This window comes from Lutra lutra, chromosome 5, assembly GCF_902655055.1.
Source record: "Lutra lutra chromosome 5, mLutLut1.2, whole genome shotgun sequence".
NCBI classification, from domain to species: Eukaryota; Metazoa; Chordata; class Mammalia; order Carnivora; family Mustelidae; genus Lutra; species Lutra lutra.
Window position 1 is genome coordinate 116453781 of NC_062282.1, and position 23715 is coordinate 116477495.

General features: G+C 38.4%; 1 protein-coding gene across 1 annotated transcript in view; it reads left to right on the forward strand.

Annotated features, from left to right (window-relative positions):
• The window catches only part of ADGRV1 (adhesion G protein-coupled receptor V1), a 548798-nt gene that overhangs the window by 510977 nt on the left and 14106 nt on the right, over positions 1-23715 (forward strand). The window lies entirely within an intron of this gene.

A 23715-nucleotide genomic window follows, 5' to 3' on the forward strand; every position in this document is an offset into this window, starting at 1 on the left:
AAAATAAATAAAACCTTTTAAAAATAAATAAATAAAATAAAAGACTTACTGATTTATTTTAGAGAGAGAGCAGGAGGTGAGGATCAGAGGGAGAGGGAGAAAGAGTCCCAAGCAGGGTCAGTCACTTAACTGACTGAGCCACCCAGGCCCATCCTGGGTAATAAGTAGTAAGCTAATAAGTAGTAATCTTATTAGAGATTTGAGTTATTACCAAGGAACTGCTAAAGAGTTCCTATTGGGGCACACGGGTGGCTCCATTTGTCAAGCATCAGACTATTGGTTTTGGCTCAGGTCATGATCTCATGCATCATGAGATCAAGCCCCAGGTGGCGTGCCACACACAGCATAAAGTTGGCTTGGAATTCTCGCTCCCTCTCTCTACCCCTCTGCCTCCCCGCCCCCTCCCCCCATATGCAGTCTCTCTCTCTCTCTCATAAATAAATAAAATCTTTAAAAAAAAAAAGGAAAAAAAGTTCATGTCATAGAAAAATCTCTCTTCAGCTGGATAAATAGTCTATGTAATCACACAGGAGACAAAGCAAAAGCAAGATCTCATTGAGAGCTATCATCCTGGGTAAGAAATTAGGAATCGAACTTCATAGGTGACACCAGTACTTAGCCTGAACCAGTTTAAGTCTTTTCTGTTTTCGTAATACAAATCTGGGTTGCTTTTGAAATCAACAGACTGTCATGCTACTGACTCACAACCTCAACAACTTTGTTAACCCTTTAAATAAAGTCACTCTGGGGAACCTGGGTGGCTCAGGCATTTAAGTATCTGCCTCCGGCTCAGGTCATGATCCCAGGGTCCTGAAATCAAGCCCTGCATCAGGCTCCCTGCTCAGCAGCGGAGTCTGCTTTTCCCTCTCCCTCTGCCCCTCCCCTCCTCCCTCCACTTGCGCACGTTCTCTCTTTCTCTCGGTCTCGAAAATAAATAAAAATCTTAAAAAGTATAAAATAAATAAAGCCACTCTGGTGCTAGAACTCACTAGAAGTATACCGGCTTTACAGTTCTTCAGAGTTCCTCATAATATAGTTTGAAATCTAATCATACTTCTCAGTATTATAATTTTGAACAATCAACAGGATTCATTTTGAGTTTGTAACGTACTCATTGGAAACCATATGGCCCATTTAAGTAAACATCTGTGACTCCCTTCAGTTGTACACTGAAAGTAACATACTACATGAAGATTTTATACAGTCTGATATCAGAAGCTCCACCACTCTTCCACACTGGTTACTCTAGCAGGGACATGTCTGGTCTTCTTGAAAGCTTTCTTACATACACTGCCCTTTCCTCCTTCCACTTGCCTGCTAGCTGGTTTCCTGTATGTCTTTGTAAAACTCACTTGGAAGTCAAGTCTTGCAAGGCGTCTTCTCTGCTTAGTCCCAACCATTTTTCCATGTATTTCTTCAGATCTCCAGCAAAATGATTTTTTTTTCCCTTATCATGGCATTCATATGCTCAGAAATGTTGAATGAATGAATGAATCCATGACTGATAAATAGTTGGATGAATGCCAAGATTAATGGAAGGTTTATTGTGCTTCTCAAATATGTTTACTTATATTGGTGTATCTTTTATTTTATTTTTTACTTTTTTTTATTTGAGAGAGAGCAAGAGCTCACGAGAGAGCATGAGCAGTGAGAGGGAAAGGAAGAAGCAGATTCCCCACTGAGCAGGAAGCCTAATGCGGGGACTCGATCCCAGGACCCCAGGATCATGACTTGAGCCGGAGGCAGATGTTTAACCAACTGAGCCACCCAGGCACCCTATACTGGTATATCTTAAACTTAAATGACTCTTTACCACCACTATCCCCCTCCTCACATACACATACTGGGGCAAAAATAGTAAAGACATTAAGGCCCATTCTGCTGTATTTGCAGTAAACTGATAGTGACCACACTAATACCAGAATGCTCTATCTGTGGTTCCCAGTACTTAGCATTTGAATCATCACCATTGTTCAGTCCTAGGCAAATCTGAAAGGACAGGAGTCACTGGGAAATAAATGATCCCTTAAGTTCCTAGAGGATTATTATAAAAACAGTGAGGCAAAGATTCTTTCATGTTGGAAAAATAAAACAAGACTTCTGTAATTAAAACCAAAAGCTATAAAGAAGAGAAAAAGCAGTAATCAGCTTAAAATGGGAAAAGCCTGGGTTTCAAATATTTAATTTTATCTGAACTAAGAAATTGATGCAGACTGTTGTGGGTGTTTTAAGATCAAAATTATTTAGACAGATATATGTAGAATGTTTTGCTATTGTATTTATGGGTTAGAACTAGCTCCGAAACTCATTTCCTTTCTTTATAAACAAATATGGTTGACATTTACTAGAGGCACTCTTTCTTCCCTACCACATAGAGTCGTGATCTATGTAGCAAGCATAACAAAAATCACTATTAAAGATCTATTTTTTAAATTTCCCTACTACCATTCTTGGTCATGCAGGCCATGATCCAGGCTAACTTAGGAAACACTTTGGAAAGAAGGTAGAATTTTTCCCTTCCTATGAATTCTATAATCACTTCTCGTGATTGGATTCACCAGTATTTTAATGTTGCAGAAGATGTGGTATTGTTTGTTTTCTATGAAGTATATTTCAGAGGCTGCCTTTATCTTTGGGGATACCATGGATCAAAGTTTGATCCTTAACTTTGCAGACTCAAAAACTTGAATTTGACAAGGTTCCAAAGCTGTTTCATTACTCAAGTATTTATGATGTATTAATTTACAATGAGATTTATATATGGCTGGGGAAATGGCCCAGTTGTCTGTAGAAAGTAAATTCATATTTTTTTTTTTAAAGATTTTTATTTAAGAGAGAGAGAGAGAGCAGGGGCAGGTGGGGGAAAGGGGCAGAAACAGGAAGAAGAAGACTCCCCACTGAGCAGGGAGCCCAATGTGGGGTTCGATCTTAGGACCCCAAGATCATGACCTGAGCCGAAGGCAGACACTTAACCAACTGAGCCACCCAGGTAACCCAGTAAATTCATAAATTTAACTTTCTTTGTGATAAGCCCCTAGAGGAGACAAAATATCTGCAACTATGTTGTGTTCTGCACCTATTTAAAAAATCAAACTCTAATTCTAGAAAGACTCGTATAATCCAGTCTGCAGCCTTGATTTTGCAGACAAGAAACTGGGACCCTGGATTTTCACAGCTATTTAATGACAGAGCTGAGACTAGAATCCTAGACTACCAGACAGAGATCTGTGTACTTCTCACAACTCCTGCTGCCTCCCTGAATTTGGAGTGGGATGGGTAGTCAGAAATTGAAACTTAATTTGGTCCAGGGGCACTTGACTGGCTCAGTTGATAAAGCATGCAGCTTCTGGTCTTGGGGCTATAAATTCAGTTCCCACACTGGGGATTACTTAAAAAAATAAAGTTTTAGGATCAAGCCATGATCTCAGGGTCCAGGGATTGAGCCCTGAGTCAGGCTCCTTGCTCAGAGGGTTGCCTGCTTCTCCCTCTGCCTGCCACTCCTCCTGTTCGTGCTCTCTCTCTCTCTCTCTCTCTCTGACAAACAAATAAGTAAATCTTTAAAAACTGATTTTTTTGGTAAAAAGATTACCTTTCCTTTTTTTTGTGCTGATTTTTACATCTTCTATTTCTATGAATCCCACTAACTTTTTCTGATTTGCTACTACAATAAATGAGTTTGTCTTATTATTTTTTTAAGCAACCTCTATGCCCAAGAGGGGTTGAACTCATGTCCCAAGATCAAAAGTTGCATGTTCCACCAACGGAGTCAGCCAGCACCTCAAAATGAGTTATGTTTTTAATATAGTACTTATTTCATCAGCTTTTTGTACAGAGGTTAACCCCATCATACACCTTATTAAAGATATATACTTACTGTCAGTTCAGCAGTAAATGGTATTCTGAGGCCAGATTCCAATGTGTGTGTATATAGTGGAGTTTCCCATACCACCCAGAAGCAATTCTCAGGACATCAGCTGGGGGCCTTGCCACTGAGCTCAATTCTAGCACTATCTGCTGGAGATAATATCAGATTCCACAAGTTAAAGGTTCGGTCCTACAAGATTGTGCCCCTCCCCCAACACCAGTGCCAACCTTAGTCCTAAGCCCAGGTGGTGACCTGTACTGTGAGCGACTGGCTATATATCAGAGGTTCCTGAGACCCCTTCCTTAGATTCAGTTAATTTGCTAGAGCAGCTCACAGAACTCAGAAAAACATTTACTTACTAGATGACTGGTTTATTATAAAAGACTATAACTCAGGAACAGCCAGACAGATGAGATGCACTGGGAAGGGCAGGGGAGAGGACACAGAGCTTCTTGCTCTCTCCAGGCACTACACTCTCCCCAAATCTCCATGTGTCCAGCAACTTAGAAACTCTCCAAACCTCATCCTTTCAGAGTTTTTATGAAGGGTTCATTGCATACACATGATTGATTAAATCATTGGCTATTGGAGATTACTTCAATTTTCGGCCTCTCACATGCCCCAGAGGTCAGGGGTTAGACTGGAAATTCTGAAACTGAAAGTTCAACTGTGTAATCACATGGTTGGATCCACTGGCAACTGGTCCCTTTCCTTAAGTACTTTCCCAAGGTTGCCTCATTAACATAACAAAAGACACCTTTCTTGCTCTCTTCACTAAAGGGAATTCCAAGGGTTTTAGGAGTTTCGTGTCAGAAACTAGATGGAAAACCAAATCTGTACGTCTTATTATAAATCACAATATCACAGGCAGTTACTCTGCTTGTAGGACAGAAAGGGTGCCCCTTTCCTAAAATGTAGCAACTATGAAAAAAGAAAGGTAGGGGCGCCTGGGTGGCTCAGTGGGTTAAGCCGCTGCCTTCGGCTCAGGTCATGATCTCGGAGTCCTGGGATCGAGTCCCGCATCGGGCTCTCTGCTCAGCAGGGAGCCTGCTTCCTCCTGTCTCTCTGCCTGCCTCTCTGCCTGCTTGTGATCTCTCTCTGTCAAATAAATAAATAAAATCTAAAAAAAAAAAAAAAAGAAAAAAAGAAAGGTAAATCCTCACTGTGCCACCGACTTCAACTTTGTATATTAAAGATTTAATAAAATGAAGAAGATCCAACTACCAATATCTCAAGCCTACTAATTTCACACATAGACATAAAATACGTAGGAAAGAGGACTCAGTATATAAACTATAGAGATAAGTGCCCATAATTATTCAGGATAAAAAGTAGGCAAGCATACAGAAACTGCTGTAGCCTACAGAATGTATCTTAAAGGAGTGACCTGCCATTTCTGGGTCCAGACTTTGTAGCTATTGACAAATCATATAAAGGATCACAATCATCCTTTTGCCACGTGGCAGAATATACAGGTTCACTGTTTTTCACCAATAACATGTAAATTAATATTACTAGATTGTTTTTCTTAACTGTACAAACATTCTCTTGTACAAATCTAGAATGTTTCCTTATATTTTAAGATGATTTTTTTCAAAAAATATATGATGTTTCTTTATCTTATAAATCCTACAGTTTGTTTTTGTTTTTGTTTTTAAAGATTTTATTTATTTATTTGACAGACAGAGATCACAAGTAGGCAGAGAGGCAGGCAGAGAGAGAGAGAGAAGGGAGGAAGCAGGCTCCCTGCTGAGCAGAGAGCCTGAGGCAGAGCTCGATCCCAAGACCCTGGGACCACAAAAATTATAACCTTGGTTAGAATGATGTTGTAAAATATGCATTCTCTTTTAAAGGTGGTAAAATTTAAAGGGAAAGTACAAACCACTATGTACAAAACTACATAAAGGAAACCAAAATTTAAGGTTTAGGGTTTAGTTCCTTAATTTTAGCAAATTTTCTTTTTAGATATAGGTATTGACTAATATGCTTAAATTAAAACTATTTTTAAACCAATAAAATATTAAAATGTGTCATGGCTTGTACATATACTTCTAAAAGCTTTAAACACACATATAGTATTCAGCTTTTATTGTCTTTCCCATAACATGCCTTTTATCCCCTTCCACTATCAGTGGTGGTTGTTCCAATTTAGCGATAAAAATTTGTGATTACATACCCTCATACACTTAATTACGTGGGATGAGTCAGGGAGCAGCTGCCAAAGAGCGCACCCCAATATAAGTCTCCCAGAATCTCTGTTGAGGAAATGGCTTAGATGGTACAATTTTACCCATTCCTTAGATAAGAGTAAGCTCTTAAAGTATAGAAGCTGTTCATAAAGGTATCCTTATTTTTCTAGGCCCCAGGGTTTTTTGGACTTCATATATTCACTTATCCACTCAACATATATTTAGGAAGAACTTGCCCTTTGTAAGGTGCTGTACTGGGCTCATGGTAGTGAAGAAATCCCATTGTCTTGCTTTCGAAAGTTTACAGGCCACAGTGTGACGTAGGAAATCAGCTGGAAAACCGGCAGGACAGAGCGTAACAAGTGCCATAAAGCAGTTGCACAAGGTGCAGGGATAGTGTTGGGTTACCCAATGGACTGGTGGGACGATCAAAGAAGAAGCTCAGTGTCCTGGAGGGACCCGGTACTTCACTGATGAGGAGAGCTAGCCAGGCTAGGGAGAAGAGAAGCAGAGGGAAAAAGAAGGCAAACCTGAGAGAAAGCACAGCACATTTGGAGGAACTGAAAGTGCCTGGTGGTTCAGTGTAACTGGAGTGTGGAGTCTCAGGCAGGGAGTGGTGACAGGCAAGGCTCAGAACAGAAGGCTTTAGCAGCCAAGTTACAAAATCATATGCTCTACCCTGAAGGTTTTGGGAACCACTGAAGTATTAACACCTCCCCCCTTCCCATTTTGTGAAATGATTCAATAAAGAAATAGGTTGTAAGAGTGAAGAAATTGATACCCATGCCTTAAGAAAGATAGTTAAGAATTGTGTTTATAATCACATGGAAGGCAGAACAGCACCTTGGTTTGTATTCTTTACCAGTTCTGGGAAAGAAGTGGTTCTTAGCCATGTAAGATATTCAACCATGAAGATCCTCCCTGGCCTTACAATGCTACATTATTTCTCTGAACACGACCTTGTGGTGGGCCACCTCAGAAGGTAGGAATGTACTATACAAATAAATAAATCAACCAGGTTAAGGATGAGACTAACTTTGGGAAAATTCTTTTGACAATAAAATAGTATCACCTTATCTTTAAAAGCAGATTTATAGCTTAAAAATATATTTTTTATATTTATTTTATTTGAGCTTCATAATAATCCACTGAGGTAAATGATATTGATATTCCCATTTTACAGATGAAAAACTAAGGTTCATATAAATAAAGTGTAGCTCAATGTAACAGTATTTAACAAGTAGTGTAGCTACCTATTATACTAATTAGTATATAATTATATTACTGTTATTTACTGGAGATTCAATCCCAAGATATATAACTTAAACCTCATTCTTTTCTTTTCTTTTTTAAGATTGTATTTATTTAGGGGCCCCTGGGTGGCTCAGTCGTTAGGAATCTGCCTTTGGCTTGGGTCATGATCCCAGGGTCCTGGGACTGAGCCCCGCATCAAGCTCCCTGCTCAACAGGAAAGCTGTTTCTCCCTCTACTACTCCCCCCCGTGCTTGTATTCCCTCTCTTGCTGTGTGTGTGTCTCTCTCAAGTAAATAAGTAAAATCTTTAAAAGGGGGGGGGGGTAGGCGGGGATTTTATTTATTTGAGAGCGAGAGAGTGCTCGTGCTCACATGGGCACATGTGTGGGGGAAGAGGTAGAGAGACGGGGAGAGAGAGAATCTGCTCTCTGCTGAGCATGGAGCCTCATCCTACAACCCTGAGATTACAATCTGAACGGAGATCAGGAGTTGGAGGCTTAATCACCTGAGCCACCCAGGTTCTCCTAAATCCCTAGAAGATACTGCTCATATTTAGTAAAGAAAATTAGATTTAGGAGAATACCAAAATCCTTGTTTAAATTTTTTTTTTTTTTTTTTTGTTAAATTATCAATCACAAGAATTGAACACTCTACTTTCTTAAAGAGTAGAAGACAACATGGGGCGCCTGGGTGGCTCAGTGAGTTAAGCCACTGCCTTTGGCTCAGGTCATGATCTCAGGGTCCTGGGATCGAGCCTCACATCGGGCTCTCTGCTCAGCAGGGAGCCTGTTTCCTCCTCTCTCTCTGCCTGCCTCTCTGCCTGCTTGTGATCTCTCTCTGTCAAATAAATAAATAAAATCTTTAAAAAAAAAAAAAGAGTAGAAGACAACAAATATCCTTGGGACTCCAAATATAAAAGAATATATAATACCTGTTTGCTAATTTTTGTGTTTGTTTTGGTCTAAGAAAAAGAAATACTCTATTTAATAAAATGCTCTCTTTTTTTAAGATTTTATTTATTTATTTGACAGAGATCACAAGTAGGCAGAGAAGCAGGCAGAGTGAGGAGGAAGCAGGCTCCCTGCCGAGCAGAGTGCCGACCCCAGGATACTGGGATCATGACCTGAGCCGAAGGCAGAGGCTTTAACCCACTGAGCCACCCAGGTGCCCCTAAAATGTTCTTTTCTAAAAAATAAAAGGAAAATAATTTATTGACTTGAGGTCAATAAAAAGTGCTTCAAAAGAAGCACTACTAGAAAATTTATCTTTTATTACTAGTATAATATGTATAAATTTTGTGTTCTGAAGAATTGGCTATGGGACAAATATGAAACAAAATCTTTTTTTCCCTTTGAGTTTCCTCACAAGAGAGTTAATACATGCCCAGATATGAAACTTAGCCAGTATTGCGAAGTTGAAAAATTCTGTTGAGAAAGAAGTTGGAGAGTGTGGACCTTCATCGTGGCAAGCATTTTAGGACACAGGACTTAATTTTATTTACACACCTCATATTTTAAACTCGAGTCTAAGTTTTTTGAAGCAGGTACTACATCTTTTGCATGATTTATAGGAATCACAGAATTCCCCCATGCATTAGACAGTCAAAAAAGCATGCTATACAATGTTATTGTATTGAAGAAAGATAAAATGTTTGGAAGAGCATCCCCAGCTTTCAATAAGGCCAGTCACTGGAACCATCTTCCACTTGACTTCTTTCCTCCTGAGGCAGTCATCTGAGATGCAGGGAGCTCCAAACATTGAACCATTTGAGTGGACGTGAAGTACTCGTGGCGAAAGTACTGAGCCTGTGTTCACTGCCTGCACGGAAACCTACAGGGCACCGCTAGGTGACCACTCACTTCTTCCATATTAACTCAGTAAATGAACCAAAGATGTTCAACAGAGTTTAAATCATAGACTATCTTCATTTCAAGAAGGCTGGTTGGAATCTGGGTTTTTGTTAGGGTATACCCAATAGCTCTTGTGTGTCACACAGGATAGCTTTCACAATACTGGGCTGGGCTGAGCCCTAGGGAACCCTACTAAACTGCCTTGTAATGCACAGTCATTGACACTTGAGTGAAAGAGGGTGAGTGAAAGAGGGTGATGTTAATACAAATGCTGAAACACCAGGCTAAACCAAGAATCCCAAGCAAACCGGCATTGTCCCAGCAAATCAAGATCTGAGGTTACCCTAGCAATTGCCCAACTATAAATCCAATGTTCAGCTCTTTTTCCAAAAAAGTGCTTACATATGAAAACGTGTCCTTACCTAATTAACGGGTTGGAGAAAATAAACCCTCTCTAGAAACTGTAGTTTTAAGAAAGTTCGTATCCGGGACGCCTGGGTGGCTCAATTGGTTAAGCAGCTGCCTTCGGCTCAGGTCATGATCCCAGCGTCCTGGGATCGAGTCCCACATCGGGCTCCTTGCTCATCAGGGAGCCTGCTTCTCCCTCTGCCTCTGCCTGCCATTCTGTCTGCCTGTGCTTGCTCTCTCTCCCTCTCTCTCTCTCTGACAAATAAATAAATAAAATCTTTAAAAAAAAAAAAAAAAGAAAGTTCATATCCAAGATAAAGTGGTTATTTATGAAATTTGGTGTAATTCTAAGATTTGGTGTAAATTTTGGAGGTTTTTTTGACTTCTGTGGTTTTTTCTTTTTTTTTTCTCCTCTGCAATAAATATTAACAATGAATAGGGCTCCTTTGTATTTTTGCCTTTTAAAATTAAAATATCCTTAGATTTCTTTTTTTTTTAGAGTTTTGTTAGTAAATTAAGTATTTCAGGGTACATTCCCAGAGAAATTTTAGTGTCCTTGTTTCTCTGATTAGAAAATTACAACAGTGCTCGCTTCGGCAGCACATATACTAGAAAATTACAACAGGGGCGCTTGGGTGGCTCAGTGGGTTAAGCCTCTGCCTTCGGCTCAGGTCATGATCCCAGGGTCCTGGGATTGAGCCCCACATCAGGCTCTCTGCCTAGCAGGGAGCCTGCTTCTCCCTCTCTATCTGCCTGCCTCTCTGCCTACGTCTGCCTACTTGTGATTTCTCTCTCTGTCAAAATAAATAAATAAATAATCTTTTAAAAAAAAGAAAGAAAGAAAGAAAATTACAATAGAGGAGCACCTAGGTGGCTCAGTTAGTTAAGCTTTTGACTCTTGATCTCACCTCAGGTCTTGATCTCAGGGTTGTGATTTCAAGCCCCACATTGGGCTCCCATGGAGCCTACTTTAAAACAAAAAACAATTTACTAACAAAAATATATTACATGATTTGTCCCTACTAAGTAGCTCATTAATCAGCAGAAAAGAGTATTTGAAAATAATAAGAGAAAATTTGACAATATATATTCTGGTTCTTAATATCTGGAACTATTATTGATTTCTGTTTAGATGCTCTATAATCTTAAATCTATGAATACAAAGATTTCCAGAAGTGTGACACCCCAAAGAATTTGTATATGTTGGTGAGATATCCCAGAGTTTGCCAGTTTTGCCAATTCTAATGAGAAACCTATTCCTACCTCCTTAGGGCATGATTTATACCTGTGTGTTTCAGGAAAGCAAAACATAGGATGTTGAGTTCCACATTTCTATAGAAGTCTTCACAAACTATGTCATTATTTTGAAATTGACTCACCTGAGGATGTTTCTAAAACAAAGCCATTTAGATCATCTTTGATGTTTGATTAACCACGTTGTGATGAAGAATTTCTTGAAAGTTTACTAGAGTGTTTCTTCTCCTTTTTTAAAAAAAAAAAGATGTATGTACGTATTTATTTATTTATTTATTTATTTGACAGACAGAGATTACAAGTAGGCAGAGAGGCAGGCAGAGAGAGGAGGAAGCAGGCTCCCCGCTGAGCAGAGAACCTGATGTGGGACTTGATCTCAAGATCCTGGGACCATGACCTGAACTAAAGGCAGAGGCTTTAACCCACTGATGTAACAACTAGGAGCCTCTGAACCCCAGCCACCTTTGAAGGGCCCCACTCACCACCCCCGATGCCTGGGCTTCAACTGAGCCTCTCCCTGCAGCCACTAGACAGCCTTATTTATTTATTTATTTATTTATTTATTTATTTATTTATTTTTTAATAAACATATAATGTATTATTAGCCCCAGGGGTACAGGTCTTTGAACCGCCAGGTTTACACACTTCACAGCACTCACCATAGCACATATCCCCCCAATGTCCATAACCCAACCACCCTCTCCCTAACCCCCTCCTCCCTGGTCACCCTCAGTTTGTTTTGTGACAGTAAGAGTCTCTTATGGCTTGTCTCCCTCCCGATCCCATCTTGTTTCATTTATTCTTTTCCTACTCCCCAAACCTCCCACGTTGCATCTCCACTTCCTCATATCAGGGAGATCATATGATAGTTGTCTTTCTCCAATTGACTTATTTCGCTAAGCATAATACCCTCTAGTTCCATTCACGTCATTGCAAATAGCAAGATTTCATTTCTTTTGATGGCTGCATAGTATTCCATTGTGTATATATACCACATCTTCTTTATCCATTCATCTGTTGATGGACATCTAGGTTCTTTCCATAGTTTGGCTATTGTGGACATTGCTACTATCTTTATTGCTACTAGCTTTTTAAACGCCCCAGCTGTGGACCAAATGGAAAAAAGGTATTTGTAGCAAAAATAAAAATGAAAATAAAAAGATAATATAAAATATTTAGAAGCCCAGCAGTTACATGTCCAGCTGACTGTCTGCTCTCAGCAACTTGTGGGACAGGAATAAGTCAGGAACGCAAAAATGGGGCATCACCAGAAGGGATCTTGCTGTGGAGGAAGATGTTGACAAGAAGTCACACACACATTAATCCATCACTGTAGAATATGTCAAGTATTTAACGTGCATTCAGTATCTTCACATGGAACACCTGATTCAGTTTGCATCATGAATCAAGTGATTCCCTCACCCCAGGGTACCTTTTTCTGGACAACACTGTGTATTATATATTTCAGTCTATTCTCACTACTCTCAGATTTTGTCATTGTGTTTTTGACCATGTGGACTACCTCATTCTTCTGGAAAGGAATCTTCTTTGGGTTCCCTTGGTATAGTTAGTCGTGGCTGTCCCCCCTCTCTGACCTGCCTGACCGGTCAGTTGTTCCTTGTTTATTCCACTGGTTCCTCTTCCTGTTCATGTCCTCCAGCTGTTTTTAATCCTGAGCACTCAGACTTTTTCTCTTCATCGTGTCTTCCTTAAAATAATTATGTAAGCATGTGGCTTCTGTTTTTACCATTGCACAGCCATTTCCACACTTAGCCTCTAACCTTGCCTTCTCTCCTGGTCTCCAGTCTAGTACTTAAAATAACCTTACATGTTTTCACTTCTTTATGTATCATCTTTAATTTCATTTCCACAGGAAAGTGATTCCTTCTCCTATTTTTATTGACACGTGGTCATCCAGTTTTCCCCTTTTCATCAGCATCAACACTATTCTTTGGTCACTTATCACTGTCCAAACAACTGAGCTTCATCTGTAGAGTGATTAACAGATCACAGAATGCTAGATTTTTAAGGCGTGGTTTTCAAAAAGGCATCTTAAAGGATGTTGACAGGAACTATGGTTAAATGTACTAGCGGAGGTAAGAATGGTTTTTGCGTTTACAAATATTGGGGGAAAATAGGAGAATAATATTTTGTGACATGTGAAAATTGTATGAAATTAAAATTTCAGGATAGTTCAACAAAGACCATTGTGTTCTGCTAAATCTAAAATATTTACGATGTGACTCTTTGCAGAAAAAGTTTGCTGACTCTTGGTTTAGAAGATTAGTGTCCAATGTATTAAAACAACAAATTCAAAACTCTGATTTGTCCTCAACCTTTTAAAAAACAAGATGGTTGTGGTGCCTGGGTGACTCAATCAGTTAAGCGTCTGCCTTCAGCTCAAGTTGTGATCTCAGGGTCCTGGGATCGAGCCCCGCATTGGGCTCCCTGCTCAGCAAGGAGTTTGCTTCTCCCTCTCTTTGCTCATGCTCTCTCTGTGTGTCTCTCCAGTAAATAAATAAAATCTTTGAAAAAAAGTTTATACACCTATGAAACCACAATAATTTCCATCACCCCAAAAGATTCTCAGACTCCCCTGTAGAACATCTCTCCCTCTGCTCCCAGAACAGGGCAACCACTGGTCTGTTTTATTGTCTCTGTATATGAATTTGTGTGTTCTAGAATTTTGTGTCAGTAGATTCATACAGTAAGTGCTCTTTTGTGTCTGGTGTTTCTTATCCAGCGTATTGATTTTGGGATTCAACAATGTTATGTAGATCAGTAGTTTGGTTCTTTTTGTTGTGTGGGGTTTTTTCCAGCTTTTTTGAGACATAATTGACAGATAAAATGTAAGATATTGCAAATGTATATCATGGTGATTTGTACACGTATCCACATCAGCAGTGGGCCAGTTTGTTTCATGGCCATAGTTTGCTGGACACCTTGTAAACTCTTTACTGTTAGACAAAACTAAAAGCAAACTTTTGAATAATCTTTTCTGGATGGAAAAACCAACCAGAGAATATGAAGACAATTTAACCATTTTGTTACTGTTGCTGTTACTACTATTATTAATATTAGTTCAGTGTACAAACTTTGGGTATTTCTAGTGCCTGTGGCAGAGGTTTCTCAGAATAAGCCAAACATGGTTTCAAATTATGTTTTTAAGAAGTACTTAAGATATAACAAGATTTAAATAAATAATCATGGTACAGTTTGGTATTTTTATAACTTTAATTTAAAAAATATGTTTCACATTCGAAGCTTATTCCAACTTGATTCCCTTCACCATTTCTTATTAAAACCAGAAAAAAATATTCTCAGATTCCAAACCTCTTCTACTTAGTTCCATCTCACTGCTATTATGACCACCTCCACCCTTTTCTGTCCCTCAATTCTACCTCCCAATTCAATTTATACTTCTGAAATTTTTCTAATCTAGGGAGTCTGAAAGCAGGGGGTTGGTGGGGTCAGGGATTTATGTTCTTATAACATTAAAAAAATAACATATACACAATGTAATTTTCAGTTCCTTCTGTCTTGGCAGAAATAGTCTGGCTACTGATAAGTAATATCATGACTGATTAGTGTTCCATGCTTGGAAATTTAACAGAAGCATGATGAAAAATGAGAGTCTCAGAGATGAACCTTTCTCTGTAGACCTCTACAGAATGTTCAAGAGAAAAGACTAAAGAAACAGGGGTCATATCTGGAGATGAGACTGCTGACTCATGACCTAATAATTGTTGTTTGTTTTAAGAATATTTATCACAAAGAAGACTGACCAAATGTTTCTTGTGTCCATAAGTGACATGCAGGAAAACATGTCCTTAAATTGCGATAGAAATTTTGTATGAAAAAAAAAATCTTCTCTATATTCAGATATGGATGAGAAAAAACAAAATTGTTATTTCTAGTGATTACAAAATTTAGAACAAACATCTTTTTAAGCCCAAATCTTAAAAGTAAAGGCCTCCTAGTCCATTATTTTAGTCCTAGATGTGTGTGAAGTCAGCACACTAAGCCAACGAAACTCTATTGACTCTAGTAATTCTGAATAGTAACCCTTAAAATAGTAAGAAATTTTAGAAGAACTTAACATACCCATGGTGAACACTAGGTAGTTGCCTATCCTATCCAAATAATTTGTAAAACAAAACAAAACAAAACAAAAAAAACCATTCGGGTAATAAATAGATTTCTATTTCAATTGCGCTGACGGTTTAACCAACAGCCATCAAGATAAACTCTCTTGCTTCCTCTCTCTGGTATATTTAATACACACATTAGATTGTGGATTCTTATTATAAATAAGAACATCAGGGGCGCCTGGGTGGCTCAGTGGATTAAAGCCTCTGACTTCGGCTCAGGTCATGGTCTCAGGGTCCTGGGATCGAGCCCCACATCAGGCTCTCTGCTCAGTGGGGAGCCTGCTTCCTCCTCTCTCCCTGCCTGCCTCTCTGACTACTTGTAATCTCTATCAAATAAATAAATAAAATCTTTAAAAAATAAATAAATAAGAACATCAACAAAAGCAACTAAAACTGAAAGCTAAGAAGAGTTAAGAAGCAAAGAATGATGAAATTCCTACTTACCTCACACCTGAAGAAAATGTACAAATGCACAAACACTGGATTTACCTTTTCAGTTTTGTCATTGGCATGAGATCCATCGTCTTTGCTGCTAAGTCACTGGTGATACAAAACAGCAGTAGGTCAGCAGCCCAAGAGCATGCGAAGCCAGAAACAAGAGATCATGGAGATTTCTCAGGGTTGTCTGCCAGGGGAAGAGTAAAAGCAGAAACCTGTGAAGCTCTTTTGAGAAGGAGCCACAAGAAGTGGAAGCAGCAGTATATAAACCCAGCCCCAGCAGAGAAGCCAGATGACAGCCAGGAAGTTACCTGAGGGGTCAGCACCAAACAAGCCTACCACCAGAGGGGCACCAACCAAGAAAAACGGAGACCAGCCAGAAGTGGATGGTTGGTTCTCTCATGAGAGAGTCTTGGCAGTGGAACATGTGAAATGAAAAGACCAAACCAAAACAAAATTTTATTGAGCAACTACTGGCTACCTAACTATGGTGACAGAAATAGAGAGCTAAAAGCATCACATGCCTCAGACCCACATCTGTCCCTAACCCCCATCCAACTCTCTCCCACTGCTGAAATGTAAAAACCTTAATATCTTATTTCACAAACATTTCTTAAGCTCCTCTTGTGTGCCGGGATCAACGTTACAAATTTAAAAGTAAAACAGTGAACTGGACATGGTTTCTTGCTTTCTAGGACGGTACAACATAATGGTACAGCATAAAAAAAGATACCCTTTTTTAATCCTAAATTTGTGATTTTTCTTGGGCTGAAAAAGAAATGAATTTTTAATGAAGACTTCATTTCTCTATTTCCCTTATCCTCCATGTTTTGTGCATTTTCTTTTTTTTTTTGTAAAGATTTTATTTATTTGACAGACAGACATCACAAGTAGGCAGAGAGGCAGGCAGAGGGGGAGGGGGACAGGCTCCCTGCTGAGCAGAGTGCGGATGAGGGCTGATCCCTGGACCCTGGGATCATGACCTGAGCCTAAGGAAGGCAGAGGCTTTAACACACTGAGGCTTTAATACCCAGGCGCCCTGGTTTTGTGCACTTTCTTAAACTATCTAAAAGATAGGTGGTTTTTTTTGGGCTGTTTGTATGATTCCACTGCCTATTAACTGCTTTTTTATAACAGAATTAACATTTATCTGGAAATTTTGAAATTGCGCGTTTTCCCTATGACTCCAAAAATATTATCTCTATTATTTTAATATCTTTTTGTTTCAAAGTTTTAAAAATATGGAAAAGAAAAGAAAAGAAGTGGTCCACATGTCCATGTTCCCATATTCCCATAATCCATAGTTATTTAATATATAGACAGATGTGCTTATAGTTCACAAAAAATCATTACTTGGAAAAAAAGATAAATATTTATTATAAAGAATTGAAACAAAGAATAAAAGTATAAAGATTAAAAAAAAATTTTTTTTTAAGTAATCTCTACACCCAGTGTGGGTCCCAAACTCATGACCCCAAGTGTAAGAGTCACATGTTCTACTGACTGACCCAGCCAGGCACCTCAAGGTTAAAAACTTTTAAAATCACTTCAGACTTCACCTATAATCCTCATTAATGTTAGGTGACCATAATCGAAACAATGAAGGCCAGGAATTTTCCAAATTCAACAGCAAAAATCACAGATCCAAAAAGCTTAGAGAATACTTGTCAAAGAAAATTATACCTATGTATATCATAGTGAGACTCTTGAAAATCTGAATAGAAAATCATGGGGGCACCATGGGGGAGTGAAGGGAACATTGCATACACAAAGATAATGATAAAAAATTAATAATATTCTCATCAGAAATTCTGGAAACCAGAAGACAATATAATGATATCTTGGGGCACCTGGCTGGCTCAGAAGAGCATGTGACTGTTTATCTAGGTGTTGTGAGTTTCAACACATGTGTGTGTAGAGATTACTTAAAAATAAAATCTTTAAAAAAAAAAAAAGACAATGTAATATATTTAAAGTCCCCAGACAAACAAACAAACAGAAAATTTGTTAACCTAGAATTCTGTATCTGGTGAAAATATCTTTCTAAAATGAAGATGGAATAAAGACATTTTCAAGCAGATGAAAGTTGAAAGAATTTATTTCTAACAAATCTGAACTACAAGAAATGCTAAAAAGAAGTTCTGCAGGCTGAAGGGAAAGGGGAGTGACATGAGAAAAATCCACTCTGTAGAAAGGAATCAAGAGGACCAGAAAGAGCAAATAAAGCATTAAATAAAAAGGATCATTTTTAAAATCACTCCTATTATGTACATATCTATATCATTACATCTTTTTAAATGCCATTGGGTGTTTAAAAATATAAGTAATATTGGGTGCCTGGGTGGCTCAGTTGGTTGGGCAACTGCCTTTGGTTCAGGTCATGATCCTGGAGTCCCGGGATCAAGTCCCGCATCAGGCTTCCTGCTCGGTGGGGAGTCTGCTTCTCCTGCTGACCTCTCTCATGTTTTCTCTCTCTCTCTCTCTCTCTCAAATAAATAAATAAATAAATCTTTTAAAAAATAATAAAAATACTATTAAGTAAACAGTATTCTAGACACCTTCCTAGGCAAACTAAATATTGGATGTCTAGTGCCAAATAAATATTAAATATGTGACATATTAGAGTTGTTACAATGTACAAAACCTAATTTCAGTTTACTTGAATTTGTCACAAGAAAAACTAAAATGGAAGAGAAATAATTTTTGAATTGCAAAAAATTATTCTACACGACAAAAGATATTCTGAGGGCACCTGGCTGGCTCAGTTGGAAGAGCATGTGACTCTTAATCTAGGGTTTGTGAGTTCAAGCCCTGTGTTGGGCATAGAGTGTGCTTAAAAAAAAGAAAGAAAGAAAGAAAGAAAGAAAAGATATTATAAATATATGATAAGTACATTAAAAGCTTAGAATCACTGTTTTTTATAACATTTTAATTTTATAATATTGATTGACTGTATGCTATAAAAGATGGTAGAATCATCAATACTCAGATCTCCCATCTCCTCTCTCCCAAACTTAGGAATTTTTTAGTTGGTGTTATGCTTTTTAAGTTGTCTAGATTTAACCATTTCATTTGACCCTCTGTAATTCTCATAATTTTTTTCAATAATGGTTTTGTATCTACATGCATAGATACATAGGTGCCTCCTTAGCGCAGAAGGCAGCATGTCAGTCTCATAAATGCATAGATATGGTCTTTTTACATGATTCTTTTGCCATCTTTGTATTGAATTCTGGTTTTTCCTCATACGGGCAATTTATCTCTATATTGATCATATTTTGTTGTCATGTATTTTGGGTTTCCCCTATCAAAGACGATACATGGATGTTGCATTGCCTGCATTTTTTTTTAATGTTTGATAATGTGAAATGCTATAATGGCTGGGTATGATATTCTTGGACCACTTTTTTCCTCAGAACTTAATAAATATTATTCCATTGTCTTTTAACAAAATAGTCAAGGTAAAAAAGTCTGAAGCCAGATGAAAATTTACCACTTATTAAGAGATTGGCTTTTCTTTTCTACTTGAATATTTTAAAGTTTAAAACTTAGTAAGGCTGCAATTTGGTATTAAGGAATCTGTATCAAAATTTCCCCAGTAACATGGTATTATACTTTCAAACTGCAGATTCAGTTGTGTTTTTTTCTTTTTCAGGAAACAATTCTTATGTTAACATTATGGGTTTTTTATACATCTTTACTTACATTCATCAGATTCCTTATTTTAAGGATAACGATAAACAATTCTTGAGTATTTTTTTTAACCTGTCAGCTTCTTTAATTCCTTTAATCTCTGTGGTTTTCATATTAATTCACTGAAACTTTATATTATCAAAATCTCTTATTTTCAAATTCTCTGAACCGTGATATGCCTCATCCATAGTTAGTTCCAGCTACCGACAGGACAGTGGTTCAACTTTTGTGGCATACAGTGAGATGTGTGTGTAGTGTCTGTTAAGACCAATTTCTCATTGCCTATAGAACTCTAGCTTTTTATTCCTCAAATGTTTAAGTGCTGGCCCCAGCATACACTTTACATTTTAGTATCTAAACTGATTTAATTTTTTGTGTTTTAATGGCAGGCTAGGCATTATCACCTCCATATTTTTATCCTGTATGATTGGCTAAAACTCTTCTGCTATTATGACCACCTCCACCCTTCTCTGTCCCTCAATCCTACCTCCCAATTCAATTTATACTTCTGAAATTTTCCTAATCTAGGGAGTTCAGGATTGCTGAGCGCCATTTTGGGGGTGTATGCGCTAATGCTCCCTGCTGGAGGATGCAGTGTGAAGTCTGTCACACAAGTCCCCATTTACTTTGAGTGCAGGATAGCATTCAGAGCATGGAAAAAATATGTAGTGAGCTAACGTTTCACTTTAATTAGAGACAAATGTAAAATTAAAGGAATGGGCCCGAGTATCTGTTAAATGGGTCCATTGAATGCATTTGATATTTGAACCACTTTTTTGTAACCTGAAAGAATAATGGGATGGAGAGGTAGAGACAAAGAGGATTGCATGCAGTTATAGTTTGAATACCTGGATTCTGCCCTCTTCTGAGATCCTTTTACAAGTCCTGAGAATATTAACTGGTCCTGTTTGAAGGCTGTATCATGGTCCTCAGAGACAGACACTCTCAGGTCAAAGATGAGTTCTCCAAATCAGTGTGAAACCCCAGACTTCACTTCCTTCAGGGGCAGGCAGCTTAATCAGCTTCCCATTTTACCCAGTTCTCCTCTGCCACCTCTTCTCTGTCAAATCTGTCAAATAACAGTGTTGATTCTTTCCCACCTCACATGAAACTGATAGAAATTATTGAGGGGTGCCTGGGTAGTTTAGTCCGTAAAGCAACTGACAAGTGATTTTGGCTCAGGTCAAAATCTCAGGGTCCTAAGATCAAGCACAGCCTGCACTATAGCTCAGTAAGGAATTTGCTTGAGATTCTTTTTTTTTTTTTTTAAGATTTTATTTATTTATCTGACAGAGATCACAAGTAGACAGAGAGGCAGGCAGAGAGAGAGAGGGGAGGAAGCAGGCTCCCCACAGAGCAGAGAGCCCAATGTGGGGCTCGATCCCAGGACCCTGGGATCACAACCAGAGCCAAAGGCAGAGGCTTTAACCCACTGAGCCGCCCCTTTGCTTGAGATTCTTTCCCTCTGCTCTTCCTCCTGCTCACGCGCACATGCACTCGTGCTCTCTCTCTCTAATAAATAAATAAATCTTTAAAAAAATTAGAGATAAACAGCTAAAATCTCCTATACTTATTTTGCTTTTGATGATGTTAAGAGCATTTATTACCTGCTCTAGACATTGTGATCTCATTTATGTCTTAGTGAATGTTTGCTAACAAGTTTAAATTCCTGAATAAAAAAAAAAAATTAAAAATTGGCCATAGTGGGTATGGTTCAATCCAGATATAATCTAACTAAAGACTTTGAAAGTATTTTTTAATCTTTGTAGTAGGAGATCCAATAAAATAATCAAAACAGCAGTGCACAGAAAAAATTTCCTTCAGGCAGCCTTCCCTAAGAAGGAATAGGAACAACAGGTGGATTATATAGGTCCTGCTTCTAAAAGTTAACCCATTGTTTTATAAGAGATCGTTGTCTTCATGAACAGCTTGAGAGTAGGAATCAGATGTTTTCTCTTTGCATCTCAGTGTTGGCCATGATCAGAGTGGGTGGTCAGCATATTGGATTGAACACTTGAGACTCCAGATTCTCTCTTAAATTATTTTACGGACCAGCATACAGGGGAAAGCCTGAGATTTAACATGCAGTGTTTGGAAAAGGAACTTGTTTTTACTCTGAGGTCAGAAATCTGCACAGCTGAGTACTTTGGATAATGAAGGTCTTTTCTATATTTGCCCAGCCTGGGCTGGACACGGGCAAATGTCACATAATCTGCATTTAAACATTCTTTTCTTTCCCATTTTAACAATGTTTATGTTTCCTGGGGTACATCTGAAAGATCCCAAGTATTTACTGTATATGTAAATATTCTTTTAAGGAAAAAAAAAACCACATGTAGTTTTCACATGCAAGTTATTTTCAGCAGGCAGTTCCTTTCCTGCAGCACAAAAGGCTAGATATAAAAACAAACAAGAGAAAATGTGCTGTTTTAACAAATGGGTCCTTAGAGATGGATTTTAAAGCATGGTTTTTGTTTTCTGATCTAGCTTTTACCCTATCACTTTGTAACACTTAGAGAAATCCTGAAATAAATCAGTGACATTCTCACAGTTTTAAGGCTGACAGTTTAATTTTTTTCCTGTTTTGTCTATTGCTGTGGCCAAAGTAATTAGGTCATACCCATGTGAAAAATTACTCGTACAAGAAAAATTTTGGATGTGTATGTGTGTTTTCAGGAAGATTTGTTTCTGCTAATGTTCACATCATCCTTTGCATGTGAAACTAATTCACTTAACCTACATAATCTAAAATATTAATGTTGAGTGTAAAAAAAAAATCCTAATTCAAAAGGAAACAAATGTTTCTATTACTTATTTTATGTTGTGGTTAGAATAATTATATTTAAAAATATTTTTAGCAGATTGGGCGCCCGGGTGGCTCAGTGGGTTAAGCCACTGCCTTCGGCTCGGGTCGTGATCTCGGGGTCCTGGGATCGAGTCCCACATCGGGCTCTTTGCTCAACAGGGAGTCTGCTTCCCCCTCTCTCTCTGCTAGCCTCTCTGCCTATTTGTGATCTCTGCCTGTCAAATAAATAAATAAAATCTTTAAAATATATATATATATGTATACATATATATATATTTTAGCAGATAAACCACTGATTTTATTTTTTTTATTATTTTTTAAGATTATTTATTTATTTATTTGACAGAGATCACAAGTAGGCAGAGAGGCAGGCAGAGAGAGAGAGGAGGAAGCAGGCTCCCGGCTGAGCAGAGAGCCCGATGTGGGGCTCGATCCCAGGACTCTGGGATCATGACCTGAGCCAAAGGCAGAGACTTAACCCACTGAGCCACCCAGGCGCCCCCTAAACCACTGATTTGATTTGATTTTATTTATTTTTTTTTAAGATTTTATTTATTTACTTGACAGAGATCACAAGTAGGCAGAGAGGCAGGCAGAGAGAGAGAGAGAGAGGAGGAAGCAGGCTCCCCGCAGAGCAGAGAGCCCGATGCGGGGCTTGATCCCAGGACCCTGGGATCATGACCTGAGCCGAAGGCGGAGGCTTAACCCACTGAGCCACCCAGGTGCCCCTAAACCACTGATTTTAAAACATATTTGTTACTTATATAGATTGGATGCCAACTCTGGAAGGGGTCTTTCTAACAAAAAGGGAAGAACGACCTAATTTATGGCAGTAATCTAGAAATGGCAACAGCGCTCACATACTAGCATGACATCTTGCAAACTGTTCTTTAATTTTACATTAAAACTTTGTTGTAATTCTTATGCCTTGAATTTTTTCTGGTAGGTTTTTGCTATTTATACCAGCAGATAAAAGTTTCGAGTCCACAAGCATATTATTTGCTTTATTGCTTCCGCACTCCTAGAAATGTCACAAACCGTGGGAGAATACAAACGTCACCAAATGAAGATACTTATTTGTGTCTTATGAAAAATGTTAACATTAACTCCTTTTCCTCTTTAATAAACTGAATGCTTGCTTTCATTTTTGTGGATTAATTTAAGAATTTAATAACTAGGGACGCCTGGGTGGCTCAGTCGTTAAGCATCTGCCTTCCAGCTCAGGTCATGATCCCAGGGTCCTGGGATTGAGCCCAACATTGGGCTGCCTGCTCAGCAGGAAGCCTGTTTCTCCCTCTCCCACTCCCACTGCTTGTGTTCCCTCTCTCGCTGTGTCTCTCTCTGTCAAATAAATAAATAAAATCTTTAAAAAAAAAAAAAAGAATTTTAATAACTAAGGAGATTTTTAACTTGCTTCCAAAACTTAAACACCAGGATTAACAGATACAAAAGCCACAATTTAATGTAATTTATTGGGTGAGTATAAAGGTCAAAATTACCAAGACTTATAGAAGCACCATTAGAAGTAGACAGTAGAACCCTTGTAGAAATCATGAAGGACAGCCAGTGTAGGGAACATCTGGAACACAAAAACAAAATTTGAGTTGCTCTCTGACGGAAGCAGAACAATTGTCAAGAGTTTGACAGGATTGCGAAAGAATTTAAAGGGCCAGCAGATCTTTAAGAATGCACAAGACAGCTTTGTTGTCTCCTGCAACATTGACTGAGAAGCAAGGCACGCTAAATATTAAGCAATCCACAGAATTCCCCTGAGTCCCTACCCAGTGATTGTATTTTCAAATAAAATA